At 48.5% G+C, this 23,363-nt stretch overlaps 1 long non-coding RNA gene across 1 annotated transcript in view; it reads left to right on the plus strand.

The window, feature by feature from the left end:
* The first annotated feature begins 22,815 nt into the window (after positions 1 to 22,815).
* Positions 22,816 to 23,363, plus strand: part of LOC116437354 — a 400,531-nt gene continuing 399,983 nt past the window's right edge. Inside the window, exon 1 of the long non-coding RNA XR_004237262.1 lies at positions 22,816 to 22,852. This is a non-coding gene — a long non-coding RNA (uncharacterized LOC116437354). The remainder of the gene's footprint in view (positions 22,853 to 23,363) is intronic.

Genomic DNA, 23,363 nt, shown 5'->3' on the forward strand with positions numbered 1-23,363 from the left:
GCCCATCTCCGGGCATCGGTGGAGAACTCTCCCGAGCTGTTCTGATGTTGAAACAGTCAAGGAAAAAGAAGAAGGGAAAAAACCAAAGTCCTAGGAAAACAAAGTTCAACAATCCGTCTCCCTCCGGATAAAAAGGAGCTGCAAAACTGGCTGAAAAAAAAGGGTTCTTCTCCACGCTTGCTGCTTGCTGCCGCAGAAGCAGAGGAGTCTGTATACCTCTGTGTCCTTGAACAAACTGCTTTGAAGAGTTAACTTGGGGTTTTTTTTCCTCTCCCCCCTCTCAGGTTCAGTTTAAAGGCACAGAAAGGCACAAAATCAATTTCTGGGCATAAAGCAGCGATATGGGATACACATCATAAAGTCACCCCAAGACATTCTACCCCTTATCCCATATCGTTGGCTCAATGCCCAAACTAATATATTCTAACTCTACACACACACATCAATACATACATATATATATATACACAGCTATGTACAAACAGTGACAGTGAAACTCAGCAAGCAGTGGTATACAGGCATTCCACATTACAGGTGGTTTTCACCCAACAATCAGATCTCCCTGTGGCACACAGCGTGTTGTTCCATCTTTCTGCATAACCCACCATGTGCAACCAGGTCCCTGAGCAAAAACAACCCCACAGATGGGTTTGTCTGTATGTGGGGCAGAATTAATCCACACAGTCTTTCCTAACAGACCTCTGACATGCACTAGTAGAACCTTATCTCCATCTCCTGTATGCAGGGGTTCAGATTGGGCTAGACCCGCTCTATTGGTGGAACCTCAGGTGTTAACTAACCAGGTGGCCTTTGCTAGATTCTGTTCCCAATTCTTGAAAGTTCGGCCACCTAGTGCCTTCAAGGTGGTTTTCAACAATCCATTGCACCATTCCACTTTGCCTGCAGCTGGTGCATGATAAGGGATATGGTACACCCCCTCAATGCCATGTTCTCTAGCCCAGGTGTTAATAAGGCTATTCTTAAAATGACTCCCATTGTCAGATTCAATTCTCTCAGGGGTGCCATGCCTCCAAAGCACTTGCTTTTCAAGACCCAAGATGGTGTTATGGACAGTAGCATGAGGCACAGGGTAGGTGTCCAGCCATCCAGTGGTGGCTTCTACCATTGTGAGCACATAGCGCTTGCCTTGGCGGGTTTGAGGCAGTGTGATGTAATCAATCTGCCAGGCCTCCCCATACTTGTATTTGGACCACTGCCCACCGTACCACAGGGGCTTCACCTGCTTGGCCTGCTTGATCGCAGCACGTCTCACAATCATGGATAACCTGGGAGATACTGTCCATGGTTAGATCCACCCCTCGGTCTCATGCCCACCTAGAGGTGGCATCCCTGCCTTGAAGGCCTGAGGCATCTGCAACCCGTCATGTAGGACTCCATACGGCTGCTTTCCACTTTCGTTTCATCCCTACGATGCAACAAGAACCGTCGGTGAAAAGAGCGTAGCGTGTGTCTTCTGATGGCAGTTGGTTGTATGGTGGAGCTTCTTCAGCATGTGTCACTTGTTCTTGTTCTTCATCAGTGAGACCAAAGTTTTCACCTTCAGGCCAATTTGTGATTATTTCCAAAATCCCAGGGCGATTCAGTTTTCCGATACGGGCGCGCTGTGTGATGAGAGCAATCCATTTGCTCCACGTGGCATTGGTGGCATGGTGGGTAGAGGGAACCTTTGCTTTGAACATCCCCCCCAGCACCGGAAGTCGGGGTGCCAGGAGGAGTTGTGCTTCAGTGCCGATTACCTCTGAGGCAGCTTGGATTCCTTCACAGGTTGCCAAGATTTCCATCTCTGTTGGGGTGTAGTTGGCTTTGGACCCTCTGTAGCTTCGACTCCAAAATCCTAGTGGTCGACCTCGAGTCTCACCAGACACCTTCTGCCAAAGGCTCCAGGACAGGCCATGGCTCACGGCTGCAGAGTAGAGCACATCCTTCACTTCTGGTCCTGTCCTGACTGGGCCAAGGTCTACTGCATGGGCAATCTCCTGCTTGATCTGGGCAAAGGCTTGTTGCTGTTCAGGGCCCCAATGGAAATTGTTCTTTGTGCGGATAACCAGGTAGAGAGGGCTCAGAGTCTAGCTGTACTCAGGAATATACATCCTCCAAAAGCCTATGGCACCTAGGAAAGCTTGTGTTTCCTTCTTGTTGTTCGGTGGAGACATTGCTGTGATCTTATTGACGACCTCGGTGGGAATCTGACACCGTCATTCTTGCCACTTTACTCCCAGGAACTGGATCTCTTGAGCAGGTCTCTTGACTTTGCTCTTCTTGATGGTAAAACCAGCTTCCAGGAGAATTTGGATAATTTTCTCTCCTTTCTCAAACACTTCTGTTGCGGTGTTCCCCCACACAATGATGTCATCAATGTACTGCAGATGTTCTGGAGCCTCACCCTTTTCTAGTGCAGTCTGGATCAGTCCATGGCAGATGGTGGGACTGTGCTTCCACCCCTGGGGCAGTCGGTTCCAGGTGTACTGCATGCCCCTCCAGGTGAAGGCAAACTGAGGCCTGCACTCTGCTGCCAGAGGAAAGGAGAAAAATGCATTGGCAATGTCAATAGTGGCGTACCACTTCACTGCTTTGGACTCCAGCTCGTACTGGAGGTCCAGCATGTCCGGCACAGCAGCGCTCAATGGTGGAGTCACTTCATTCAAGGCACGATAGTCCACAGTCAATCTCCATTCTCCTTCTGATTTGCGCACAGGCCAGATGGGGCTGTTGAAGGGTGAGTGGGTCTTGCTGATCACCCCTTGGCTCTCCAGCTCACGGATCATCTTGTGGATGGGAATCGCAGCATCTCCAGTTGGCTGGTACTGTCGACAATGCACGGTCAAGGTGGCAATTGGTGCCCTTTGTTCTTCCCCCTTCAGAAGGCCAACTGCAGATGGGTTCTCTGATAGCCCAGGCAAAGTGTTCAATTGCTTAATGCCCTCTGTCTCCACAGCAGCTATTCCAAAAGCCCACCTGAGTCCCTTTGGGTCTCTGAAATACCTGTTCCGGAGGAAGTCTATGCCCAAAATGCACGGGGCCTCTGGACCCGTCACAATGAGATGTTTCTTCCACTCATTTCTGGTCAGGCTCACCTCAGCTTCCACCAGGGTCAAATCTTGTGACCCACCTGTTACACCAGCAATAGAAACAGATTCTACCCCCACATGTTGGGATGGGATTACTGTGCACTGTGCACCAGTGTAAACCAAGGCATCATATTTTTGTGGTTCTGATGTACCAGGCCAATGAATCCACACAGTCCAAAAAACACGGTTTTCCCTGGTCTCTACCTGGCTAGAGGCAGGGCCCCTCTATGCCTGGTTATCCTTCTTTCCCTGGGCATACATCTTAGAGGTTCCTTCAAGGTGATAGGACATGTCATCATCTCTTCCATCATTTCCGGCAGTTTGGCTACAGGCAACTGGACCTGCTTCCTTTTTGATAATACTTCCTTTCTGAGACTTGCGCTCCCTCAATTCACGCACTCGTGCTGCCAGAGCAGAAGTAGATTGTCCTTCCCACCTCCTCATGTCCTCCCCACAGTCACACAGGAAATACCACAGCTCACTTTGGTGGATATACCTTTTCTCTCTCTCTGGGGAATGCTGGCATTTGGTAGCAGAATTTCTGATCTGTACTGCCAAGATTTGGAGAAGGCCCTCTTTGATCTCCTTCTTGAGTTCCTGGTGCATCTTCTCTATCTTATCTTCCACTTTCTGCACACGTTTCCACAGCTGCGATTCTTGCATGTGTTGGGCCATGTACGGAATCTGCATATGCTCGGAGTTTCATCACCACATCCTGCACAGTCTCATTCACATTGTAATCCGGTTTCATTATTGCTAAAGCAGAAGCATATTCTTGTGGCCTAAGTCATATGAGTGTTTGCCACATGAATGGATTAACTCTGACCCGGTCTGGACTTCTCAATCCTGGGTCATCTGTGAAGACAATCTCTACCACCCCTAGTTCTCTCAGGCATTGGATCCTTTGTTCTATGGTCTTCCACTGGATTTGCTGCATATAGAGATCATCTCCGCTCAGATATCTATCCCTTGCGCCATTCAAGACCTGTCTCCAGAGGCTGACAGACTGAGCCCTCCTTATTATCGCTTGGTCAATAGCTGGATAGCGTGACAAGCATCCCAGATGCCTCGCTTCAGCACTGTCCAGCATTACATCATCACCTGCAGCATCCCAAATATGGACCTGTAGTGGTTTGGTCTAAAATACTCATTACTGTTTATCTTCTGTGAGATAAGAATTAGGAGAAATGCAAAGCAGGCACCAAACTTGAAAGAATATAAAGAAGTTTATTAACAGACCTAAAAGAGGAAAGAAAAAAAAAATTATACCACCTTCAGAACTCTCCTCCTCCCCCCACCTTCCTCCCTTCTCCCACTGCCAATGTGAAAAGACAACCCTTAAGATGTTCAGTCTGTTTACCACTGCCATAATAACCTTGTTTAATCCATTTAGAAAGAGAAGTCTCTTCTTGCTCATGCTATGAAAACATTATCACAACGAGACAGCCGCCCACTACCAAATATTGTTCAGTCCATTTAGGAAGAGGAGTCTCTCTGCCTGCATGTGAGTCCCTTCCCCCGACTTGCAGCTTGTTCAAGGTCACACACAGATAGCAATTGGTTTTCCCGCGTTCGAGGGTCCACTCTTGAAGTTCTTTGGGGTACAATTTTAAGGTTGAGCCATTCAGAAACAAAAAACAGAGGCCCTTCTCCTTCCCTGGGAGCAAAGGGTCTTCCTCATCTTCATTGTTAGGACTATCTCTGGGAGCATCTCTAGGAACTGAGGTTTTCTCCTTTCCCGTTTGGAGCAAAAGTCCTCATCAGGTCCATCTCTAGGGACTGAGGTTTTCTCCTTTCCCATTTGGAGCAAAAGTCCTCATCTGGTCCATCTCTCCCTGTCCAAACTTCTCATGAAATTACAGCTGCGTCAGCATCTGCCTATCTCAGCGCAGGTGCTTTTGCTTACGAGCTGAACACTCCACCCCCCATATCTTCATGGAATTACAACAGGATACTCTGATATATCATAGCTTCACAACAGAATTTCAGCTTTAAGCATCTCCTCTCTCTCTCTTCCCTCAGGTTTTCAGCTCTTCACAGCAATAAAAGGGTTAATCTCACCTCAGCCTTGCAGCTTTGCAGCTGGAATGTTGAATTTTTCTTATCGCAGTGGAGAGGGGGGAGAGCCGAGCCGCTCCGGCTGCCCATGGCAAGGCAGTGGGGGGGGTTCCACGGCTGGAACAGGTCCATCGACTCCAGGATGGCCGTGGCCTGGCCTGGCCTGGCCCGAGCAGGGCCTGGCCGGGCCCGCCGGCCCCCATACGGGGCCCGCAGCCACCTGTCCCAGCACCGGAAACGAGAGAGAGCTTGGAGGGGGAGTTTGCCTATTCTTAAATGTGGATCACAGAGGTGGTCACAACTTTAAGTGGCTTAAAGAATTGTCCATATTCAAACTGGCCAGCTGATAGGTTCTATCAGTTCCCAGAGGAAACTGTAAGCACCCCTTAGCAAGGACATCCCTTCCGGGACTATGCTTGCTAACCTATGACAGGACCATCCAACTTAATATGGATTCATCAGACCATCAGGTGTAGTCCTTTCTTAGGCTACAAAGGTCCTTTATGGCCATGGACACAGTAATGATTTCTGTACCTGAGTCAGTTAGTGGTTTTGAGGTTCCTTCCCCTGCATCTTTTGAGGTTCCTTCCCCTGCATTGTCCACATCTTTCACTGGGCAATCAGTTTTGGTTATGTGCTTTTTCCTCGTGACAGGAGCCATTGTCAATGGCTTAGGCTCTCCATCTGGTTTGGTTGCAGCCTGAATGACTGGGGTGTCTGCTGGTTTATCTTCCTGCCCTGTTGCAATTATTAAAGGATCAGGGGCATGGATCATTGATAGAATTATGGGATCAATAAAAGAACTGTAGCAATAGGCCTGTAAGCAAAAGGCCTGTGTGTGAGAAAAACTCTCCATGAGAAAATTCTTGTGTGAAAAAAACAGGGCTGGGAACAAAGAGGGAGTTTGAAGATTTGCAGCTGTTCAGATAAGACCCGGAGAAGGGGAGGTAAACTCTGAATTCTTTTAATCATAACATGACTGTAGAAGCTTGCCAATGCAAGTCCAATTATGTAGAAGTAGAAATGCGCTTTGATAAGTTTTAAGCGACTTAAGAGTTAACAAGCTGGTATACTATATAAGTGCCTTTGGATTGCTAATAAACAGAGTTTGCTCTTATCAACCACATTGGTTTTGGACTGCAATTTTCTCCCCCTGCCGGAGCCACCGGGCCTTTCTTCTTTTTGCAGTTCCAACATTTGGCGCCCGAACTCGGAACTCAGACTCAGACTCGGAACTCGGAACTCGGAACTCGAACTCGGACTGGAACTTCATTCCTCTCGACCCGGCGGGAGCCAACTGCGGCACGGTAGCAGCGACCGGGGGCGTAGGATCAGCAGCTGCAGGCCGGCACCTGATCCCAGCCTCGACCGACCGAACAGGGGGGTCCGCTGCTTGGCTGACAAGGGCTAAACCTGAAGGCTGCACGACCCTGACAGCAGGGACAGCGTGGTAAGATGAGGTTTTGCGGGTAGACGCAGTTTGCAGTGAGACGCAGTTTGCGGGAAGACGCAGTTTGCGGTTAGACACAGTTATTGTGGTGAGATGCAGTTATGGAAACAGAGGTGGCCCTTGGTTTATTTTTACGCTTTTTAGAAAAGCGGGGAATTAAGGAGATAAACCTTAATAAGGAATTGGTGGGGTTAGTGGAGTTTGGAATGGCAAAAGGGTATTTTAAAGAGTCAGGATCGCTGTTTCATGAACAGCAATGGAGAGAATATGGTGAATGTTTGTGGAATTTGGTTATAGACGATAATAAAGAAGCTAGGAAGTTAATGAAGCCATGGAGAGCAGTTATTAATTGCTTAAAACACTATAAGGTTGAAAAACAGGTAGCAGCAGTTGCTACAGCTCATTTAGATGGCAAAGACCCTCCACCAGGTATAATGACACTCGGGAGCGATTATGTTCTCATGCCACCAATAGGGTGTCCCGTGCCTGTAAAACCCCCTACAGATCCGACACCGGGTACCGTATCTACTGCACCCCTGGTGAGAAAGCAGGCTGAGTTATCGGACAGCGACAACAAACAGTTAGGCCAAGAAGCCGCTAGATGTCGCCATGAGCCTGCTGGAACTGAAATTCGCAGAGCATGTAACACCCCTAAGTTACAATGTAGTCGGGTTGATTGGAGAAATATCATAAAAACAGCCCTTGAAAATAAAGATTATGAACTCCCTGAAGCGATCGGAGATCCGGTTGCCTTCCCGGTAATATATCAAGCAGGTGGGGATGAAATAGTAGGAGAATATAGTCCTGTAAATTGGAAGTTGTTAACTCAGCTGCGGGGCACAGTCAATGAGTCCGGCCTGCACAGTGAGCCAGCCAAGCAGATGCTAAACTATGTATGTGGGTGTGGGATTCTTTGCCCAGAGGATATTAAAACTATTATGAGAATGATTATGACCCCTTCACAGGTTATGCTATGGCAGGCACACTGGCAACGCCTTTGTGACGCCTCTGTGAATTCCCCCCGTGACGCACAAGACCCCTTACATGGGGTTACGGTGGAGCAGCTTATGGGTGTTGGGCAGTTTGCCAGAGTGGAAATGCAAGTGCAAGTGGGACCAGAAAGATTATTAGAGGCTATGAGACTTGCCCGGCAGGCAATGTCCTTTGTAAAAACAGCATCCCCTCAGCCTTCCTATCTGTCAATCAAACAAGGCAGAGATGAATCCTTTTCGAGTTTTCTCGACAGGGTTACTAATGCTATACATAATTCAGATGTACAGGATTTTATGAAGGGACCATTGTTAAGACAGTGTGTCATGGAGAATTGCAATCCGTACACCCGGTCCATAATAGTTACCTTGCCAGCTGACGCACCGGTAGAGCTGATGCTAGATAGAATGAGCTGAGTGCCAGTAGGGCCACAGGCAATGTTAGTGGAAGCTGTTAAAGAGATAGGGAAAGATCTCGTGCAAGCCCAGACTCAAGCCTTTGCAGCCCTTGCCCCCTTGAAAGGGGCAGAAGCACCAAGAGATGGGTGCTATAATAAGTCTAATGAAGTCAAGTGCTACCGATGCGGCCGCAAAGGACACATGAAACGGCAGTGTCAGGTCCAGCGAGTATGGTGCCGTAACTGCAATCTCAGTACCCACTCCACGGAAGCCTGCCGGAGGAAGCCGGGAAACGGGAGACTCAGCGCGAAGGGTCGCGGCGCACCGACACCAACAGTGGCCCCAGCAGTAGCGATGCCAGTGTCCGCAGCTCCCTGCAACCTGCCGGCTGCCTTCGGCCAGCAACCCGAGGAAGCCTCGGCTTGGACCTGGCAACAGCAATAGATGTGACTCTGATCGATAGCCGGCCCCAGAGGATTCCAACTGGCATTAAAGGGCCCCTGATTATCAATGGACAGTGCCATGGAGCTTTGCTGTTAGGCCGCTCTTCTAGTAGCCTGAGAGGACTTTTTATATTGCCCGGCCTAATTGATAAGGACTATGAAGGAGAAATTTGCATTATGGCTCAAACTCACTTTCCACCTGTGCACATCCCAGCACATAGCAAGATCGCTTAATTAATTCCTCTGCCTCACCTGACTGCAGCTATAGCCGAGGGAACGCCGGAGCGGGGAACGGGAAATTTAGGTTCAACTGGGAGTCTCGCTCTTCTCACCCTCCCGCTAGCTCAGCGGCCAGTTGCTACTGCAGTGTTCACTCGTGGCAGTGATTCTATAACATTGTCTGTGCTTTTGGACTCTGGAGCAGACCTGACAATTGTGGCCAATTCATGCTGGCCTCTGCATTGGCCCCTTCAACAGGCAGCAGGGGGGGTCGAAGGTGTCGGAGGCACTGCTTCTGTGCAACGCAGCCGGGAGCGAATTCAAATTATACTAGATGGATGCGCTGCATCTGTTGTAGTCACAGTGATGCCTCTGCCGGAGAAAGTTAACGCTTTAATAGGGAGAGACGTGCTCGACCAGCTGGGTTTTGTGCTAACCACTGACATGCCTTTTCAGTAGCGGCCACTGCACTGACTTTCCTGATAGCCTTGCACTGGATTACAAATGCCTCAGTGTGGATCGAGCAGTGGCCGCTCTAAGAGGAAAGTCTGCAGCAAGCTCATGCACTAGTGCATGAACAGTTAAATCAAGGACATTTGTGACCATCTACGAGTCCATGGAATACACCCATCTTTGTAATCAAGAAGAAATCTGGGAAATATCGGCTGTTGCATGATTTGTGTGCTATTAATGCTCAGATGCAAGCTATGGGGACCCTGCAACCTGGTCTTCCCAATCCTGCAGTTGTACCTGAGAACTGGCATTTACTAATAGTGGACTTAAAGGACTGGTTTTTTACTATACCATTGCATCCTGATGATATGCATCGTTTTGCTTTTACTCTCCCTGCTATAAACAGGGCAGAGCCTGCTTCTCGATATGAGTGGACAGTACTCCCACAGGGGATGAAGAACAGTCCCACCTTGTGCCAGATGTATGTTGATGCTGCACTGAAACCGGTTAGAGTGCAGTGGCCGAAAGCCATCATTTATCATTATATGGACGATATACTGATCACTCAGCCAGACCCAATCACCCCCCAGCAAGAGCTCCTGCTCACCACTCAGTTGAACCGGTATGGTTTGATTGTTGCGCCTGAAAAGGTTCAACGTACACCTGTTTGGAAGTACCTGGGGTGGAATATCACTGAGGCACAAATCAGGCCACAGAAGGTGACAATTCAAACCAATCTCAAAACCCTGAAAGATGCACAAAAATTCTTGGGTGACCTGCAGTGGCTGCGGCCGGTTGTTGGCATCAGTAATGAGGATCTGGAGGTGCTACGGCCCCTGCTGAAAGGGACCGATCGCTCCTCGCCTGTTCAGCCCACACCAGAGCAGGTGGATACTATCCAGCGTATCAGTACTGTTATTGCAGACAGAGCAGTTGATCGAATGGATGCTGATATTCCAGTCGACTTTACTGTCCTCCACGGAGAGAGTCAACTTATTGGTGCACTGACTCAGTGCAAAAAGAAAAAGGGGGAGCAAGTTAAGGTACTAGAATGGATGTTTACAAGCCTACAGCCTAAAACAACATTGCAACAGAAAATCGATAATGTGGCAGAATTGATACAGAAAGGCCGCACCCGTATAATACAAGTCACTGGGCAAGAGCCAGGAACAATCTACTTGCCAATGAAAAGAAATGAGCTCGAGTGGTATCTACAATATTCTCAAGCCTTGCAAATTAGCTTGCTAAGCAATGCCCAGCAAATTGAGGTACAACCACTCAAGGCCCCAGTACTGAAATGGATGACACAGCATACATGGATTCAGATTCCCAAAAGGAGCAAGCACCCATTACAAGAAGCAGTAACAGTGTTCACTGACGCTGGAAAGAAGTCCCGACAAGCAGCTGCAACGTGGCAGGTTCAAGGACAATGGTGCCATCAGATACTAGAGGCTGAACCTGGAGACTCTTTGCAGACCCTTGAATTAGCTGCAGTGGTCTGGGCATTTAAGCGATGGTTGTCTGTTAAGCTCAATGTAGTAACAGACTCGTTATATGTTGCTGGCATCGTGGAACAGATAGAGGATGCTAGGATCAAAGACATAAGCAACAGACGACTGTTTGAACTACTGCGCCAGCTCCAAGCAGCCATTGGTCAGAGATCGTGTGCCTATGCTATAATACATGTCAGGAGTCATCTATGGACAGAGGGCCTGGGCGAAGGGAATGCCTATGCAGATCAGTTAAGTCTCTGTGACAGTGCCATTGAATGAATTTGCAAAGGCACGGGAAGCCCATAACACATTCCATCAGAATGCAAGAGGTCTTCATAGACAATTTGACATCATCATGGAAGAAGCCAAAGGAATAGTACGGGCATGTCCTACATGCAGTCATCATGGCCCGGGTCTCGGTGTTGGGGTTAATCCCCGAGACTTAGGCCCGAATGAACTATGGCAAATGGATGTGACCCATGTTCCTGAGTTTGGCAGACTGAAATATGTGCATGTCACCATAGACGCAGCAAATTTATATGGGCATCAGCATAGACAGGTGTCTTGGGGTGACCTTATGATGTGTATCCCATATCGCTGCCTATGCCCAGAAATTAATTTTTGTGCCTTTCAATGCCTCTAAACTGAGCCTGAAAGGGGGAAGGAAAAAACTGAGCAAAACTTTCTCAAAGCAGTTTGCAGCTCGTTCAAGGTTACAAAAAGATAGCAGGTTTTTTTTTCCCTAGCTGGGGGCAGGGGAGGGAGGAAGCACCCGGCTTGTTTTTTTCCAGTCAGTTTTTGGCCAGTTTTTTTTTTTTTCTTCTTGTTCTCCGGAGAGAGACTGAGAGTTGGACTTTGCATTTCCTTCTCTGGAATTCCGGATTTTTCCCCTTTTCTACTGGACTGCTTGATTGCTGTAACATCAGAGCACATCAGGAGGACTTTCCACCGGGCACAGAGGGCCTGGCCCCGGCCCAAGCCCCAGCTCCGAGGAGACCAAAGGGAGGACTCGAACACTTTCCCAGGTTTTTTCCTCTACCGCGAAAGATTTTACTATCTAACATTATTTTCCTTCCCATGTGTTTGTTAAATAAATAGTTTTATCTTCTTCACTTTCCTTCGAGGAAAATTTATTTTTTCCCGAACCTGGTGGGGGAGGGGTGGTTGTGCCTTCTCTCAGAGGATATATTTCTAAATTTGCCCAAACTGGAACAACAGGTGAAAAGGCCCTTCATGTAATATGACACCTGACCAGCTGTTTCGCCGTGATGGGTGTACCAGAGCAGATCAAGACAGACAATGGTCCTGCCTACATTAGCGAGCGGCTGCAAATGTTTTGTCAGCAGTGGAGTGTGCGGCAGGTCACTGGAATCCCTCATGTACCCACAGGGCAAGCTATTGTAGAGCGTGCTAATCAGACACTGAAGTTATATTTAGCCAAGTTCAAGGACATTTCAGATGTGCAGGAAAAAATAACAAAAGCCTTATATGTATTAAATTACTTGTGTTTATTTGGAGATAGTGACGCTGCACCTGCTTATCTTCACAGCGGTATTGTAGAAGCAAAAAGGAAAGTAACAAAGCCTTTTTATGTGATGTATAGGCACCCAGCTACAGGGATCTGGCAAGGGCCCGCTGAGCTTCAATATTCAGGTAGGGGTTACATGTGTGTGCTTACCCCAGCAGGACCTCTGTGGGTACCCAGCCACTGGACTCATGCTGCGACAGAGCCTGCAGTGAACAGCGCCGACCCTGGATCCCGAAGCACATCAGCGTGAGGAGGAAAGGCTGAAAAGGGCTGTTGTGCCCTCTGTATATAGACTGCAAACATGACTTGGAATAAGGGCTCACCTTATGTCAAGAGACTGTTTTAACTGTGGTTTTGTGAACTGTAGAGCTTGGGTTAAAATACCTTGTGATTGTTGTAATAAGAGAATTTGGGTATAACACCAAACACAGAAGTAAAGTGAAAAATTGTTTTTTGACTGTCTTGAGACAAGAGCATTAGCAGACATTTTCAATCAGCTGTCTGCCCATTTAGATAAAGTGAAAGCAGTCAATTTAGTTAGCATTTATGTTTTTACCTGGTACTTTAGCAGCCAGGGCTTACGCTATTTTGCTTAAACTTGCTCGCTGGGAGAGGGATAAGTTTAACATGACTTTGCAAATGCTTAATGAGTTAAGTGTGAATGTTATTAGTGTTAGACATATAATATTACAAGATTAAGCAGCCATTGATTTTCTACCATTAGCTCACAGCCACGGCTGTGAAAAGTTCCAAGGTACGTGCCATACAAATCTCTCTAACCACTTTTTCCTACTTCACAAGCAGATAAGTGAGTTGCATCAATTAACTACACAATTACAGAAAAAAGAGGACGGTCTCAACTTAGAGGGATGGTTAAAGTTATTAGGTTTAAAAATCATAGCTAGTTTTATTTGTGTAGCATTTGATTACTGTAGGACTAGTAATATTATTAATAATAGTGTGTTCACCTTGCCTTCCAATGCTTGCAAAAGATAATATACAAAGTCACTACATCTGTGACCAATCAAGTATTGCTTGTACAAAAAGAAAAAGGGGGAATTTGTTGCAATTATTAAAGGATCAGGGGCATGGATCATTGATAGAATTATGGGATCAATAAAAGAACTGTAGCAATAGGCCTGTAAGCAAAAGGCCTGTGTGTGAGAAAAACTCTCCATGAGAAAATCCTTGTGTAAAAAAACAGGGCTGGGAACAAAGAGGGAGTTTGAAGATTTGCAGCTGTTCAGATAAGACCCAGAGAAGGGGAGGTAAACTCTGAATTCTTTTAATCATAACATAACTGTAGAAGCTTGCCAATGCAAGTCCAATTATGTAGAAGTAGAAATGCGCTTTGATAAGTTTTAAGCGACTTAAGAGTTAACGAGCTGGTATACTATATAAGTGCCTTTGGATTGCTAATAAATGAAGTTTGCTCTTATCAACCACATTGGTTTTGGACTGCAATTTTCTCCCCCTGCCGGAGACACCAGGCCTTTCTTCTTTTTACAATTCCAACACTGCCCCTCTACCTTTATCTGCTGCCCTGCAGTACCTAGCAGTGTGCGATAGGCATATGCCAAGGCCCAACACATTGCAATGAGCTTTTTCTCATTAGAATTATGATTGTATTTCTCTTTCAGATATTTCCCCACATCAGCTGGTTTCTGAATTTGTTCAGATGGGAAATTTCAAGCTATTGGGTCAGAGAATTCCTTCAGGGTTTGGCCCATATCCTCCCATTTCCCACACCACTCAGGATTTTCTCTGTTAACTTCTTATAAATCATTATCACCGAGCACAGCAAAAAAGAAATCCAGATTCGTGCCCCTGCTCTGTAAAAGTTTCATATCAGGGACAAGATCGGAGCAAGTTGTGGACAGGCAAACAGGCCTAGGGACCAGAAAGGCACTAGTAGCTCACATAGGCCTAAGGACCAGAAAGACATGAGTACATCAAGCCAGAGAGACATTATGAACTCATCCAACATGGTACCAGAATGTGATTAGTACAGGTTTTTTCACTGTCCGTCGAGCCATGCGTTCGGGCACCACTAATTATTTGTGCCGGTTTGGACAAATTTGGAGGAAAATATCCTCTGATAGAAGGCAGGTTACAACCAGCCCTCCCCCACCAGGTTCGGGAAAAAATAAATTTTCCTCAGAGGAAAGTGAAAGAGATAAATACTGTGAGAAATGAGACAACTCTTAGTTTAAAAAAATTAAAATAATTTATTGAAAACAGAAAAATTGAAAAATTACAGAAATTAGAAAAATATAAAAATTTGGGATCCTATGGCTCAATAGATGGTATGCCCCAGGAGCGCAGGGATTTGAGATCTTCTGGCTGAGACAGCACTGGACCTCAGGTAGAGAAAAAGGACTTGCAGTGCTGGGCTGGCTTTTGGCTGGTCTAAAAGTAAAAAAAATTACTAAAGGCTCCTTAATAGGAGTAAGGCTTTTAATGCCCAGCACTGATGTCCACCACAGCTAGCCTGCAGGGGACACTCTCTCTGTCTGAACTTTTTGAAGCCTGTCTCATTGTTTTATAGTGCCTTTGCTCCGCCCCAGTCCGCCCACAGCCCACCCACAGTCCGCCCCTTCAGTTTAAAGTGATTGGTGCTTTCCCTTTGACAGATCATCTCCATCCACCAATGGCTCATCGTTGTCAGAGGGGTGGTATTAGTTGAGATAAGGGTGCTAAAATGCCTTCATTAAAATTCAGGTTGCCGTGGAGCTTGCCTACGGGGTAACGGCTATGGGGCTAAAAGTAGCTGCTGGCTGTTAGAACTGGGGTTTTTAGAGTTAGCCTTGGAACCAAAGTGCAAGTAAAAACACCTAAAAAGTATTAAAATACATCCAACACATCTTAAAACACTTGTAAAAGTATACAGTAAACACAGGAAAGATAACTCTTATGGTGTACAGGTGGTTTGAAGTTTGAAAAGGGAGCATAAGTTGGGGATTTTTAACTGGGGAATTTTTAACTGGGAAGGGTGCAACTCTCTTAATAAACTACTTTGAACAATTGAAAACACTGATAATGGAACTTGATTTTTGTACCTGGGCTGATGGGTTAATTTTAACATTCAATTTAAAAATATTTAACTCAGAATTAATTAATTAAAGCACTTAATATGCAAAGACCAAGCACAAATAGGGATTTCATGTATGACAAAAACAATTTATTTAACAAACACACAGGAAAAGGTTAATAATGCTAAATAATAAAACCTCTTGCTATGGAGAGAAACCTGGGAAAATTTCAGAGTCCTTCTGTAGTCTCTCTCCCCCTCCTTTGAGCTGGGTTGTGGTGGGCCCATCTCCGGGCCTCGGTGAAGAACTCTCCCGAGTTGTTCTGATGTTGAAACAGTCAAGGAAAAAGAAGGGAAAAAACCAAAGACCCAGGAAAACAAAGTTCAACTCTCCTTTTCCTTCCGGATAAAACGGAGCTGCAAAACTGGCTGAAAAAAAAGGGTTCTTCTCCACTCTTGCTGTTTTCTGCCGCAGAAGCAGAGGAGTTTGTATTTCTCTGTGTCCTTGAACAAACTGCTTTGAAGAGTTAACTTGGATTTTTTTTCCTCTCCCCCCTCTCAGGCTCAGTTTAAAGAAACAGAAAGGCACAAAATCAATTTCTGGGCATAAAGCAGCGATATGGGATACACATCATAAAGTCACCCCAAGACATTTGTTATGTTTCAAATTACAGCCCCAAGGGCACAAGCCTGATCTTGATCTATGGGCAGGATTTTCCAGGCCTTATTGTCACATATCCAATACCACCCTGTACTGTATGATAGAGCTAGTCTCCATGATGTCAGTGCTATGTTTCTCACAGTTCTTGGGTTTATTCTTTCCATGAATTTGGTCTTATGGCAGTATAAAGGAAGAATGGCCTTTCCTGTGGCATTTACAATTGCGCAGGGAACTGTATCATTCCCGTGGTCTATTAGGCCGCTATGGGGTATAGGAGGCAGAAGAGTATTATAGATTTGTTCCCACCTTTCAGTATGGTTTTCTTCTGTTGGGGTTTTAGGAGTTCTCCTGGTTTTTTTCCTGTTAAAGGAATTTTCCCCATACGTGTTGCTAGGGGGACAAATTTCTGGGTACTTCAGAAAAACAAAAGACCTAGCCATTGGTGGACGGGTGCATCTGGCTATGCTTTTGTTTCACCTGGGTGTGTGGACAGTCAGTTCCCGGCGTTTGGATGGAGAGGGAGGCTGCTTTTTCGGCTGCTTTTCCTTCTGCCAGAGAAACCCCGGGATCCCAAGCCTGCCTTCCCTGCCCCGCTGGAAGCCGGGCCGAGGCCGCCCTGCCCCCGCCGTTGCTTCAAGCCTTCTCTACGTTGTAGCCATGCTCGCCCTGCCTGCCCAGACCTCCGGGGGGTTCCCACCGCAGCTCTGCAGTTTGGATACATCTTGTCTGCCACCCGGGATTTGTGCTCGTCTGTAGAGGGATTCCTCGTAAAACAGGGGCATATGATACTCCTGGAAAGATTGGACAACCCAGGGTTGCTGAGGAAAAACCCCTGAACTGGCCCCTGGCTGCAGGCAAGCCTGGATAACACCTGGCTGCAGACAGCCTTGAAAGTACTTGGCAAAGTTATACACTGGTCAGCTCCCCTGCAGATTAGGGGCCGTCTAGAGGGACTAGGGCATGAATCTTTGCAAAAAGTAGATATAAGCTTGTATAGGTAAACAATAAAGCTGAGAACGTAAGAAGCTATGGAATACGAGGCTGCCACTCGTCTCCTAGCCAGTATCCTCTCTAAGAGAGGTGAGACTGTAAAAGATCGAGATCTTTTTGCCCTAATTACATGGGCCGGGGAACAAGGGTTTTTGAAATGCACTTCATTTTTGTTCTTGACCAAAGAGTGGTGGGAAGTTGGAAACAGACTGTGGCTGTTCACGATTGAGGGTGGAAAGGAAGGTAAAGAAGCTAAAGCTCTCGGATTAACTTGGAGAGCTGTGACTAATACCCTTGCAGAAATGAAAGCAGAGAGGAAGGTGGCCGCGGCAGCCATGGAAGCCCTGGGGGGTGGCAGCCCCGGAAAGGAAAGAGATGGAGGTCTCATGGAGCGGCGGCCGGAGGCCAGGCCAGAGTCCAGGGTTGCGAAACCACACCATCAGCACCGTGGTGTCCTGTGGACCCACCAGTCAAGACAGCCACCAGAACTCCTCCGTTCCCGTCGGAAGAACCGGGCACAGTGCCTATGGCCCCTCCCTTCCCGCGAGGGGAGGTACAGCCATCTTCTCCATCAGACCCGACGGGGAGGACTGACCCATTGCGAAGGAGATGGAATGGAGTTGTCCGTAACGCAATTATTGAAGGAGATTGGCAAGCCGTAGATGCCCGAGCCTGCCCTGTACTGATACAAGGGCACACTGCAAAGTGGGAACCCCATGATTGGAAGCTCTTGCAGCAAGCAAAGCAAACGGTCACCATGCACGGCTTACGGTCCGAAGCTACACGGAGCATTCTGCAGTTTATCTTTACAGCAGATGTCCTGTGTCCTAATGATTGCATCAGCATCGCACAATTGTTGTTAACCCCTTCACAGTTCTTGCTCTGGGAGCGAACATGGAAGCGGCTAGCACAAGAAGAAGCTAGCAAACACCAAGGTGATACACAAGACCCACTGTATGCGATCCAATCTGACATGCTAACTGGGACCAGGGCTTATGGAGCGACGGTGACGCAGCTGACCACGCCCACCATCATTCATCAGTTGTCACAGACTCTTGCCCATAAAGCCTTGTTGTCAGTACCCGAAAAGAAGAAGTCTCCCCCATATGCAGCAGTCCGACAGGGGCTGTCAAAGCCATATCGTCAGTTCATTGACCGTCTGTCAGCAGCCTTGAAGGACGCAACTGAGCTCTCCGAAGAGCTCCAGGAGCAAATGTTCCGGACCCTTGCCTTTGAAAATGCTAATAGGCAAACTAAGACAATTCTTGCTACGCTGCCCCAGGGAGCAGGAGTAGACGAGAGGCTCGTGCGTGCTAGCCGTGCGGAGCAGTCGTCTCAAACAGCTGCTTTTACCGCAACGCTGCAGAATGTCCTGCAAAAACAGGGACAAGTCATCGCCACAGCACTGACCGGACGGGTGCAAAGAAAAAAGGGGGTGAAGGCCGCTGGCCCACCTCCTGGTCCCCGGACGGGCAGAGTGGCCTGTTTCCGGTGCGGTGAAGAGGGGCACATGAGGCACACTTGCCGGAAAACGGTGTGGTGCCACAACTGCAATTCCAGCACCCATGCCACCATAGCATGCCACCATGCAGGAAATGGCCAGCACAGTGTGGTGGGGCCACGCGCCAGGACACAAGTGAGCGCCCCCAAGAGCCATGAGTTGAGTGTAACCCCGGTGGTTTCCTTCAGCAGAACCAGCCAGCCACCTGAGGGAGCCTCAGAGTTGACATGGCAACCTCAATAGAAGTCACGTTGATGAACTACCAGGTCACCCTGATCCCAACCACAGCCAAGGGCCCCCTGTCATCAGACGGCCCTCGTCTGGGTGGCCTACTCGTGGGGTGGTCATCAAACAGATGGCAGGGAGTAGTGGTGCTCCCTGGAGTCATCGACGCCAACTACACCAGCGAAATTAAGATAATGGCCTACGCGCTGCAACCGCCTGTGACTATCCCGCAGGGCAGTCACATTGCCCAAATCATCCCCATCCCCCTAATGACCAACAGGGAACCAGCAACAGCAGTGTCCGCGGAGACCACGCTTTTGGGTCCTCTGGGTTCGACGTGTTTTGGACATTGAACCTGGCCCAGAGACCTCAGCAGCAAGTGATCCTGCGAAGGGGGCAGAAGCCATCAAAATACGGCCGCTTTTCGACACAGGGGCCGACGTTACCATAATCAACCAGGTGGTATGGCCACCTGGTTAGGGACTGGAAAACCAGCAGCCACACTGATAAGGGTGGGAGGAACACAAATCCCCCAAGTAAATGCAACCCCAATTGCCCTAGAGTTTGAGGACAATCAAACCATTATGTGTTGTCCCTGTGTTATGAAGCTGCCTCAGCCCCTGCAAGGCCTGATCGGATGCGACATCCTTGTGCAGCTAAGCCTCATGCTCACCACAGACCAGCATTTATGCTGACGGCTGCTGCCGATCAGCCACCCATACAGGCTCTCACCTGGTTAACAGATGACCCTGTCTGGGTTGAGCAGTGGCCTGTAACAGACGAAAGGCTGAAGATAGTAGAACAGCTTGTTGCAGAACAGCTAGCGGCAGAACACCTCAAGCTTTCGGTCAGCCCATGGAACGCCCCCATCTTTGTGATCCCAAAGAAGTTGGGAAAATGGCGCCTCCTTCACGACCTTCGACAAGTGAATGCACACATGCAAACTATGGGGGCCCTGCAACCTGGGCTACCGGCTCCTACAATGATTCCAGAAGGATGGCAAATCACTGTAATTGACTTAAAAGACTGCTTTTTCACAATCCCACTGCATCCAAAGGACACAGAATGTTTTGCCTTTACAGTGCCCACAAAGAATCGCAGTGAGCCTACTAAGCGCTACGAGTGGGTTGTCCTGCCCCAGGGGATGAAAAATTCCCTCACGCTGTGTCAGCTATATGTTGACTGGTCGCTATGTCCGATTCGACGACGCTACGCAGAAGCACTCATCTACCATTACATGGATGACATCCTGATAGCTACTGCTAAAGAGTTCCCAGATAAAGAGATTAAATGGGTCAGAGAGCAACGGCATGAGACTGGATTAGAGATCGCCCCCAAGAAGATCCAGCAGACTGCACCATGGAAGTACCTGGGCTGGCTCATATCAGACTTGCAGATTAGGCCCCAAAAGATCAAGCTAAACACAGAAATCTCCACTCTCCATGATGCGCAACAGCTGCTAGGAGATCTGCAATGGGTCCATGGAGTCGCGGGAATCACAAACGCAGACCTTGCCCCCTTCCTGCCATGGCTGAACGGGACAAACGCTGCCGAACCTCGAGAATGCTCCCCAGACCAAGCAGCAGCTCTCGCCAAGGTTGCAGATAAGCTGTGGCACACATGGGTGTCGTGCAGAGAAGAAGGAGTCCCATTCGCCATCCTCATCACCCTGATCGGCGCAGCAGGTTCACATGCCGTTATCCACTAATGGCAAAAGAAAAAAGAGGAGGACATCCGGATTATCAAATGGATCTTCCTGCCGACTCAGCCACACTTCAGACTGCAGTCCAGGGTAGAGATGGTGGCGCTTTTAATCCGGAAGAGTCATGACGGAGTGGTGGAGTTGGATGGCAGGGAGGCAGAGGACATCAGTATACCAGTCTGGACAGGGGACGTGGAGTGGATGCTGGGCCATGCGTAAGCACTGCAAGAAGCTCTGCTCGGATTCACCGGCGTGGTCCATAACAAGCGCCCACAGGGAAGGCTGGCACAGTTGCTTGTCGGGGTCTCCCCCCCTTGCCATGTAGCCCCGGGAGAGGGGCCCTGGGGGGACAGAGATGGGGTTTCCCTAGCCCCTGGTCAGCCTCGTTCCCCATTGGTTGGTTTGTGTTCCCCTGCGCGGGCAAGGACCCTCGGTCCAGACGGTGAGAGTTCCTCGGCAGAGCCCCAGCCATGCGGCTGGAGAAATAAACATCTCTGAAACATCTACCAAGAATCCGTCCATATATATTTCTTTTCCACGGGACTCCTGGTTTGATATATGCCTGTTACAGTAATCCCCACTGTAACAAAATGGTGGGGAATTGCTGGCAAGACACCAATCCCTAAGGACAGAAAATTCATGAGTAAAAACCACTCTAGATCTCTCTCTTCTCACCTTGGTTTGGATATTTTCTCTGGACTGTGGAAGATTCATGGGAAATGTGGCTCTCTGAGCCACAGAAAAAAATGTATCTAGAAGTTAAAGGAATCCCTGAACAACAAAACAAGAAAGTATTTGTTTCGGGAGATCTAGAACATTTTTTTAACTGGCTTTTCAAAAATTTCTTCTATATTTCTCGAGACTTACTTTTTGATATTAGTCCTCCTGAAATTCCTGAGGCTTATCACGAGTGTTTTTGGCACGAGATCTTGTTGGAGATGAAGGATCAATCAAAACATGCATTAGTGATTGAACCCTTGCGTGGATCCCTCGTGGTCAGTGAAGCTATGCAGGAGCATTTATATGGTCCCATTACCCCAAAAGCAAAGGATAATCCCGTGGCCGAGGCCGCGCAGCCACCATCCCGGGAGCACATGACTGCAGTCGTGCCGGCAGGGGTGCCTGTGCTGGATGCGCACGTCCCCCTTGGGAGTGCACTCCTTATCGCGGACCCCATCCCTGTCTCGGGGTCCCCGGCCACGTGACCACGAGTGAGGGAGCGATGCCGCAGGCACCGCGGGTGCCGTGGGCCACGAGCAGCAAGGAACTGGGGGTCAGCGTGGAAGCCCGCTCTGAGCATATGGCTCGGAGAGCCCTGTGGAGGGAGAAGCGGCAGTTTCCATAGCGACACGAGAAGCTGTACAGCGCAGTGCCGAGCTGAAACGAGGCCGCGCTCAAAGCAGCGTGGAGTTGGTGGAGCGGAACTGTTCGCAGGGCGTGGGGCCGGCAGCAAAGGCAACACGGGGCCACACAGAGCCCAGACACATGCCAAAGCAGCGCTGCTCAGAGGGCACGGAGCAGCCGCAATGCGGAGGCCCAGCCAAGACGTCGGAGTCGGCGAGGCAGCAGCCATGCGGGACCAGCAGCCATGACAAACACGCAAGCACGTGATAGGAGAAGTTATAGCAACAAAAATCACAGGAACTGTGAAATAGTACAATGTAAAAAACAACTATGGATTTATAACACGAGATGATACAGGGGAAGATTTATTCATCCATAGAACTGCCATTAAAAGGAATAACCCTAAAAATTACCTGCAAAGTGTAGGAGATGGGGAAGTTGTACAATATGATATAGTACAAGAAAAGAAGGGTTTACAAGCAGCGAATGTTACTGGGCCTGGAGGTATTCCAGTCAAAGGCAGCCGTTATGCACAAAATTATAAACAATATCCATCCCAGCAACTTCCCTACCCACAACCTACTTTCCCCTTTTACCCTATACCCAGTATGAACCCCTTCCTAAGTTTACCCCATCCCCAGTTTATTCCTAATCCGTTTTTCACCCCATGGCTTCCCTATACAATTCCCTTTCCCTAGAACTCCTCTCCGATGCCGAGAGGGGGATGAAAAGGGGAAGGGAAGAAATTAAACCCTCTCCTGCTTCAGTTTCCCCACAAAGCATGCTCAGAGAGTCCTGTCTCCCTTCTGTCAGCCTTAAGATGTTCCACAGAATCTGTTTGGACATTCAAAGACTCAGGAGGGTGGCTTGTATTGTTTTAAAACTGTCCTTGTTGTTTTCAATGTTAAGTTTTGCATCTCTTTTGTTAAAAATAAACGGGTGAAATGTCGGGGTCTTCCCCCCCCTGCCATGTAGCCCTGGGGGAGGGGCCCTGGGGGGACAGAGACGGGGTTTCCTAGGCCCTGGTCAGCCTCGTTCCCCATTGGTTGGTTTGTGTTCCCCTGCGCGGGCAAGGACCCTCGGTCCAGACGGTGAGAGTTCCTCGGAAGAGCTCCAGCCACACGGCTGGAGAAATAAACATCACTGAAACATCTATCAAGAATCCGTCCATATATATTTCCTTTCCACGGGACTCCTGGTTTGATATATGCGTGTTACAGTAATCCCCACTGTAACAGTTGCTGGGGCGCTATGAGTGGCTGGACCGCCCGCTGAATGTAGAACGGCCGGTACTAGGACACACGGTGTTCACGGATGTGGGGAGGAAGACAAAGCGGGCCGCCTGTGCATGGAAAGAGAACAACCACTGGAAGACTCATGTCATAGCAGGAGAACTGGCCGACAGCTTGCAAACACTCAAACTGCGCGCCATGATATGGGCCTTACAACAGTGGTCGAAGGAACCGGTGAATGTAGTCAGCGATTCCCTATATGTCGTTGGAGTAGCCCAACAGATCCATGATGCAGAAATCCGGCGTGCTAACAACGAACATTTGGGCAGACTGCTTATCACATTGCGGCATACCCTGTAACAACGGACACACCCCTACTGTATCCTGCATGTTCAGAGCCACCAGTGGAACATCGGGCTGGGAGAAGGCAATGCCCGTGCAGATGAGGCGGTGACCTGTGCCCCCATAGTGCATCTCCCGCCCGCGAGAACTTTTTGAGCAAGCCAGATGTAGCCATGATTTGTTCCACCAAAACGCAAAATCCTTGCAGAGACAG

Source organism: Corvus moneduloides, chromosome W, assembly GCF_009650955.1.
Source record: "Corvus moneduloides isolate bCorMon1 chromosome W, bCorMon1.pri, whole genome shotgun sequence".
Taxonomy (NCBI): Eukaryota; Metazoa; Chordata; class Aves; order Passeriformes; family Corvidae; genus Corvus; species Corvus moneduloides.